This window comes from Bos grunniens, chromosome 5 (genome assembly GCF_055505025.1).
Source record: "Bos grunniens cultivar Pamir isolate PY7600 chromosome 5, Bosgru_T2T1.0, whole genome shotgun sequence".
Classification (NCBI taxonomy): Eukaryota; Metazoa; Chordata; class Mammalia; order Artiodactyla; family Bovidae; genus Bos; species Bos grunniens.
In genome coordinates this window covers 66,788,054-66,797,076 of record NC_141169.1, presented here as the reverse complement: position 1 = coordinate 66,797,076, position 9,023 = coordinate 66,788,054, and the positions used below count along the sequence as shown (strand labels likewise).

Genomic DNA, 9,023 nt, shown 5'->3' with positions numbered 1-9,023 from the left:
TATGAACAGTCTTTTGGACTCTGTGGGAGAGGGAGAGGGTGGGATGATTTGGGAGAATGGCATTGAAATATGTATAATATCATATATGAAACGAGTCACCAGTCCAGGTTCGATGCACGACACTGGATGCTTGAGTCTGGTGCACTGGGATGACCCAGAGGGATGGTATGGGGAGGGAGGAGGGAGGAGGGTTCAGGATGGGGGACACATGTATACCTGTGGCAGACTCATTTTGATATATGGCAAAACCAATACAATATTGTAAAGTTAAATAAAATTAAATTTAAAAAAAAAACAATATCACTGAACAAGAATGAAACAAAAATGCACAACCTTACAATGATATTTCTTAGTATTATTATAATGAAATAAATATCTTAATTGCTGAAAAAAAAAGAATTCCATGGACAGGGGAGCCTGGTGAGCTATAGTCCATGGGATTGCAAAGAATCGGACACGACTGAGCAACTAACACACACACACACACACTCACACACCTTTCACATTTCAGGGCATCTGGCCCAGCAACCTACTGCTAGGGCTGATTTGAATCCACGAGGAGGCTCATCCAATTCTGATGGGTGGGTCAAATGCTGCTGTCAACCTAAATAGTCTATGAGCTAGCACACATTGAGTATCTACTATAGGCTAAAGTGAAAGAAGTGTAAGTGTTATTCGTTTAGTCTTACTGACTCTTTGAGACCCCATGGACTAGGGCCTACCAGGCCCCTCTGTCCATGGAATTCTCCAGGCAAGAATACTGGAGTGTGTAACCATGCCCTTCTCCAGTGGATCTTCCCAACCAAGGGATCAAAACTGTGTCTCTTGTATCTCCTGCATTGCAGGTGGATTCTTTACCATCTGAGCCATCAGGGAAGCCCATTATAGGCTAAACTAAGTTCATAACCTCATTTACTCAGATCCTCAATTGCTTTCTGTAGTACCTCATAGCACCCTCATCTCTGCCTCTGTTCCTCCATTCTTAAGTCATCCACTAGAGCCACCAGAGTTTGCTTGGACCCATCTGATTGTCGTGCCTCCCCAGTGGACCCCTGGGATGGCTCCCACTGTTAATAAAGTGCAAACTTCATTCAGTGTTGTATATGAAGCCCACCACACTCCCTGGCCCCAGACCAGCTCTCAAGCTGCAGGTCTGTCTAGTTCCCTGATTGTGTGGCCTCTCCCTCATATTCTCTACACACATGCTCCAGCCAGATGGCTTCTTGCCATCCCCTGATGGTGCCATATCATTCTCTCATGCTAGGTTTGTATACATGGCTTTCTTTGCCTAGAATGTACTTTCCCTCTTGTTTACAGGTCAGAATCCTATATTTCCAATCTACAAAATCCAAGTTAATATTCTAGCTTCTGTACTTGTTCTTGTTCCATGGAGGGAAGCTGCCTGCTAATCTGAAAACATCTTTGTTTCTGATGGTAGAAGTCAAATCCACCTGCTGTTTGGGGGAAGTTTTCTCAGTATATTTCTTGTTCGCTGTCTTATTTCAGATGAGAGCTGCTACTAATCCATGAGCAATTCCAATAATGCTCAGGTAGTATTATAGCGCCGACTCTTTATGTCTGACTCTTTGCCACCCCATGGACTGTAGCCTACAAGGCTCCTCTGTCCATGGAATTTTCCAGGCAAGAGTACTGGAGTGGGTTGCCATTTCCTTCTCCAGGGGATCTTCCCTACGCAGGGATCGAACCCGGGTCTCCCGCATTGCAGGCAGATGCTTTACCGTCTGAGCCATCAGGGAAGTCACTAATATTATAGTGCCAGTCTTATCAAGAGTAATCTTGATACTCTTACTCTTAATAAGTATTACTCTTGATAAGACAAGGAAAAACAAGTAGAAGTTTTCTCAAAGTGCACTTGAAAATAAGAATGACTATTACATTTTTTACTGTATTTTTTAATACAGTCATGTCAAGAAAGAACTAAAAATAGGACGTTGACCTTTTACCTCCTTTTTGTGAGCTGAGTTCACGTAAACCCTAATTTTATATTTGTTATCCTTTTGGTGTTTTTCAGGGCAGTTTCCCATTCATGCTTTTCACAGCAGAGCTATCAACAATTGACTCTCACACCTCAGCATGTCCCAAGACAAACTCATCACCATCTCTTTAAGCCTGTTCTTTTGGACTCTTCTAGTTTGTTTTGGAAAGTTCATCACTTGGGGTTATACCCAACATGCCCTTCTCCATCGCTCCTAACAAAAATAAGTTGCCACGTCCTCTTATTCTACCTCGGCAGTTTCTCAGACAATCACTCCTTCTCTGCAGTTCTCACTGCCTACATCCTAGTTCAGGCCCATCTTGTCTCCCACTTGTGCCCCTGGAATTACCTCAGCCCTATTTCCCTTTAACTCCTAAATTCCAACATTTACCAAGATTTCTAAAGCCCAGCTCAAAGCATGTCATCTCTCAGCTCAAAAACCCTCAGTTCCTCCCCATCACCTAATAAACAAAATCCAGACTCTTTAGCCTGACAGTCAAAGCCCACCCATGCTGTGACCCCAATATAATGTTATAATGTGATCTCCCTACTCCCTTCCATGTACTACAGTCAAAATGTACTAGTTGTCCCCCAAATATGCCCTGCCCATCTTAGCATCTGGCCTTTGTCTCTGGTGTTTTTGTCTCTTTAACTTCTTGCTAATTGAAATATGACCCATCCTTCAAGTCCCAGTCACAACCACTGCCTCTTCCATGAAGACTTTCTGCATTTTCCAGCAGGAAATAATCTTTTAGTCCTTGTATATACTTTTTTGTATTTTTGTTTTAATCCTTACTACAGCTAATATTGCAAGCTTGTTTGTGTAAGTATGTGTGTCAATATCTTGTATCTGCTCAGATAATAAAGTTCATTTCATTGATGAACAGATATTTCTTGAGTACCTACTATGTGCTAGTAATTCAGAAAACAGAGAGTAAGCTGAACAATAGAGTACCCATTTTAAATGCCCAGCTTACAGCACCCAGCCTGTATGTTACACTTTGTAAGCACTCAGTGATTCCTTGCCAAACTCATGGCTAAATTCCTAATTGATGTGAAAAATGAATTTCCAGAAATTTTGACTTTCAGACCAGAAAAGCAAAAATGGAAATTAAGTTTAAAAGGCTTCAGAGCAGCTGAACTAGGAGTTCATAACATATATGTATTTGTCTCTTGTGCAGTTTAGCCCTGGAGACCCTGGCAAGCCCTCACACAGAGCCCTTTGCTCTCAGATTACACACATCTTTAACAATAATAATCATGACAACAACCACAGCAAGCTCCAGTATTTGATTTACAAGCTCATTTCAGATGAGGAGCAGCAAATTAGGAGCAGGGAATAGACATGGCATAATCAGTCACATTGGCATCAGTGAGACTGACAGTCTAGCAACAAGGGAGGACCCCAAAAAAGCTAAAAAACAAAGCAACAATAAAAAAAAATAAAACAGTGATCCGCAGCCATTTAGAATAGAGACAAACAGTTCTGCATACCTCCAAAGAGCCTGAGGGCTTCTCAGCGTAATAGCACAATACTACAAGTTGGATAATGTTTATAATGCATTATTTTAGAAGGCAGGGAAGATTAATATACTGGAAATGTTTCCATATAAGATAATTAAAACTCTTGGTATTTAAAAGGATAAATCCTCAGCCATCTATTAAACTCATTTGTCCAGAACAACCCTCTTGCACCCCCACCCATAGGCTTTGGAGCCAGGCTTTTATTGTACTTCCTTGCATTACTTGATTCATTTGCTCAGAACATTCGTTGGCTCTCAGCATTTAGTTTAATCTTCATTAGGTAAGTTTTATTCCCATTTTATTTGCACAATACTCTACAAGGGCCAGTAGAGAACACAACAGATTGGAAAAGTCTAGACCCTAGGTTTGGCTTGGAGATGCTCAAGGTCTTGTTAAGGAAATAAACTTTATATCCTCGAACCACATGAAGACACAGTAGAGAAATGCAAATAAGTGTATACTGTGAAACAAACTTTGCAATGAAAGATCATTTGGGAAACAACTAGGCCTAATCAAGATTACTTTGATATGAGCCTCTGAGCCAGAAGTGGAAGCTTTGGGGTAAAGAAAACAGCACAAAGAGTGCCTACCGGAGGCAAGAAAGAACAAATCATGTGCTGGTAGTGGCCAAGAGCCAGACTGACAGACTGAGACTGAGGCCCCTGCTTGAGGATGACAAGAGATAAGTTTGAAGTGTTCCACCTTCTTGTATTAATACTAATCCCTTTGTATTAAAACAAATCATCTTTCTTAAATCATGTCTTAGTCTATTCAGGCTGCCATAACAAAGTAAGATAGACTGAGTGACTTAAACAAAAACATATTTATTCTCACACTTCTAGAGGCTGGGAAGTCCAAGATCTAAGGAGCCATGTTTCTGGTGAAAGGTGCTTCCTGATTCATAGACAGACACTTCTTGCTGTGTCCTCACATTGGGGAGAAAGAGAGCAAGCTCTCTGGTGTCTCTTCTTATAAGCACACTAATAACATCATGAAGGCCCCACCCTCATGACCTCATCTAACTCTGATTACCTCCCCAAAGCTCCATCTCCAGATATTATCACACTGGAGGGTAGGCCTTAACAGATGAATTCGGTAAGATTGGGGGTTGTGGGTGGAGTCACAACATTTGGTGCATAACAGGTCATTTGAATGTAAATCTCTGCATCTTTAGAAAAGCTCAAAAAATCAAGTTTGACATACAGACTAGTATTTGTCTTCAGGGTTTCCCAGATGCCCATGGTGGTAAAGAACCTGTGTGCCAGTGCAGGAGACATAAGAGATGTGGGTTTGATCCCTGGGTTGGGAATATCCCCTGGAGGGCGGCATGGCAACCCACCTCAGTATTCTTGCCTGGAGAATCCCATGAACAGAGGAAACTGGCAGGCTACAATCCTTAGGGTCGAAAAGAGTCAGATGCTACTGAAGCGGCTTCGTGCACACACACATTTGTCTTCAATCACGTCATCTTACAAGAGAATTTGTGTAACAGCTAGTTACAAGCTACGAAGCTGACTTGATTTGCTTCCTCTACATTCATTTTACAAAAAGAAAAAAATCATAGGAAGTAAAGTTGTCCTTTGGTTAGGAGCTCTGGAAATGCTCTCCTTCTAGAAGACATCATCCGGTGTATTTGAAGCTTTGGATGATGGCTAACAGATTCATGAGTTCAGTTCAGTTCAGTCACTCAGTCGTGTCCGACTCTTTGCGACCCCATGAATCGCAGCACGCCAGGCCTCCCTGTCCATCACCAACTCCCGGAGCATGCTCCAACTCATGCCCATTGAGTCAGTGATGCCATTCAACCATCTCATCCTCAGTCATCCCCTTCTCCTCCTGCCTTCAATCTTTCCCAGCATCAGGGTCTTTTCCAGTGAGTCAGTTCTTCACGTCAGGTGGCCAAAGTATAAACACAAATAATGGACTGAAACTTTCTACAGCTTGTTAACTGGTGAAGACTGGAGATTTGTCAGTCTGTTAAAATGGGGTTCTAATAACTGTGCTTTTATCTAAACTGTAAACTCTGGGAGCGTGGGGTAAGTGTTTTCCCCAAGAGTCTAAACCATCACCCACCACTGAAATGGGACTTAGTATTAAGCAAAAACCAGTAAATGATTGAATGCAAGACAAATTGACTTGTTAACATTTGATTAAAGTAAAATTCTATGTTTCTCAAAATTACCCTGAATTGGCTGAGATGCTTATGACTGATGGATTATGCCTATTTAACAAATTAAATGCAAACCACAAAATCAGGGATTTTAAACTAATTTTTTCACAGACACGTTTGTTGTAAATCCAGTACATGTATCCTGTTGAATTGGCTGCTTTGTGTAATTGAGAGCCAATTTCAACGTTCACATGACAATGAAAATCTCAAGCTTAAATTTATTAATATGTTGCCTTGGCAGAACACCAGGCTTCTTAGTAGCGAAATATGGAGAGAATGGATATTAGTCTCCAAAGATTTGAGTTTGATTTTGAAAATAAACTGATGTTGTTCTTTAAAAGATCATTCATAAGGAAATATAACTGTAGAGATGTGGACTAGAAAGCAATTTAAATGAAAAATATTTCAAAGGACAGAGAAAGTTTCAGCATGGTATTTGGTTGGAAGGCCCAGGGATCAAAATATTTAACTGTTTTAAGTCCCACCTGAGCAATTCAAATCCTGAATCATTGCTCATGCATCTATCTGATAACTCCTAATCTAGACATACTTAACAAAGAATTTGTCAAACACACTAGAATAGGGAACAGAAGAACTACATATTCAACCAGACAGATCCCAGAAAAGGAGAATTCGTCATTTCTAACGGCCAAGATTGTAATGTATTTCGCACACACCAGGTATCCATCCAGCACTGTCAAGTGACAAATAATAAGGATTATCTAATCCTTATAAAAAGCCCATTGAGCAGATAAGGGAACTAAGGCTTAAAAATAGGTTAAGCAAACTACCCCAAATCAACAAGCCTGTAAATGGCAAAGGCAAGATTTTAGCCATTGTTAGTGACCACTCCACTTTGTTTCACTGCTCCTCAAGAGGTGGTCCTTGAACTGGCAACATCAGCATCGCCTGGGAACTTGTTGGAAATCAAAGTCCCGAACTCTACACAGACTTCCTGAATGATAATCACTGGCTGTGGGGCCCAGGAATCTGTTTTAACTAGCTCTGCAGGAAATTCTAATGCACACTAAAGTCTGAGAAGTACAACTCTATCCTACTCTATTTCTCCAAACTTTAGCAAATATATATATTTCACTTTGGCAAAAATTAACATCACATCCGTTTCTTTGTTTGAACCATAGTCACTAGACCAGCAACCTTAATTCTGACAAATAGAACACATAAAATGAGCCCCAAGGAAAACAGCACAATGCCATTATTATCCATCTATAATATAAACGAGGACTACAGTGATTGGAATTCTTTCAAGACCTGACTACGCATATTGATTTAGGATTAGAATAGTAATCACTTAGCTCATTCTAAGCTTTAACAGATAAAACAGATTTTAAATATAAGCTCAGAAATGAGTATCTTGCCAAGAGGGCAAGAGTAACCATCCAATGTGCTGTGACAAAAGTGAAATATAATACATGAAAAGGGCAATCAGAATTCCAATCTATTGCTTTGAATAATTGTCTTGCCGGGAAATGAAATGTATTGACATTGCTGCTGAGCTGTCATTAACATGTTATGCAGACATTGAGATTTTTCTAAGCAAAGTTACTGGAAGTCATTCAAATATTTATAATGGTGTAATGGGTGAACTGGAGACTTTCTCTTTCAGGAAAAAAAAAAAATGTGTTCCAAGCTCCTTGATGAGAAAATATTTGGAATAAAGCACAATAGATTTATATACAGACTTATAGGGTTGAAATTGATTTTTGTTTCCCTGGGAATTTAAGAATCTTTTTAATAGTGGAGAGCTGGTGTACAGCTGCAAGAGGTTGGCTTAATACGGAGCCAATATTTATGCTTTCTTGATAGAACAAATGAGAGTCCTCGCTCTGTTTTCTATCTTACTTTTGTTGAAAGTCTGGCAACACTGGGATATAATACTTGCTTCTTCAAAATGTTTCTAAATTGTTCACTGTTTTGCATTTAATCTTGAGGCTGCTTTATTTATAATATTATTAAACCTCAAAGAAACCCATATGGTGGAAGGGAATGGAGAAATTTTGTGATTTCACTGTTTTGTTTTTCTTTAATAGAATTTATGTGAAACCAAAAATCATTCAAGTTTGTGTTTTTATTTTCAAGTAGTGTGTCCATGCCTTGCAACAGGGTGCCTTAAACAGATGGATAAAGTATAGAACATAATAAATTTTATGACTAATATGTAATTCTGCAGAAATTGCCCTCTTTCTAACAGGTGAGTGAAGGTTTATATAGAGATTTGTTACCTCTATATTTAAATTAAGAAACTACAACCTTGAAAAAATATAAACATATCTTTGTCCAAATGCATATCCAACACGTAACTACCAGCAGCCTCTATTTCTTAATAATTTCTAGGTTTACTCCAGCCTTACTTATTTATTCCTACTGCTTACCATTTGTCTACTATATTGAGGATCTACTACAGGCCAGTATTATGCTTGTGTTTTACTTGGATATCAGGTATACAGGCGCAGTACTTTGACATATGATAAGCACTCTAGCAAATATTATTATCTATATACAACTGCCAAAAACACAGAATTTGTCTGTAAACAGTAATTTATGCTTCTTGGATCCTAGGTCTCACTGGCAGAGTTTTGAAGTCATCTGTACCATCTTTTAGCATGCATAACTGGAATCCAACTGGTCAGTGTAAGGTAGTAGCTAAAATCATGGACACTGGTACCAGAAAACCATGATTCCAGTCCGTGTTCTACTGCTTACTACCTGTGTGACCCTGAACCAGACATTTCAGCTTTCTATGCCCTGTTTCCTATTTCAGAGTTGTTGTACAGATTTACTCAGAGACTGCTTGGAAAAGTGTTTGGTGTGGGGTAGGTGGTCAATGTTTGGTAGCCATCATTGTTATTCTCTGGGCCCATTAAATCACCTGTAAACAGATGTAATAAACAAACCTATGGAAGGCTAGACAGTAAAGAATCCACCTGCAATGCGGGAGACCTAGGTTCAGTCCCTGGGTTGGGAAGATCTCATGGAGGAGGGTATGGCAACCCACTTCAGTATTCTTGCCTGGAGAATCCCCATGGACAGAGGAGCCTGGCAGGCTACAGTCTACGAGGTCGCAAAGAGTCAGACACGACTGAGAGACTAAGAACACAGCACACATGGAAGGCTAGAGGTTCTGTGAGGCCAAGAACCATGTACGTCTTTTCACTATTGGATCCTAGCACAGAGCTTAGATGCCTGTCTCACAAATAAAAAGTTAAGTAAATTAATACATGAAATATATATATATAAAGCAATTGGCACAGCGCCTGGCACATAGCAAGTGTTCAATAGATGAGGGCTGTTTTAAGTATATTTAACTATTTT

General features: G+C 39.9%; 1 long non-coding RNA gene across 1 annotated transcript in view; it reads right to left on the bottom strand.

Moving 5' to 3' along the window:
* Nucleotides 1-9,023, bottom strand: part of LOC147372315 (uncharacterized) — an 88,231-nt gene that overhangs the window by 27,843 nt on the left and 51,365 nt on the right. The window lies entirely within an intron of this gene.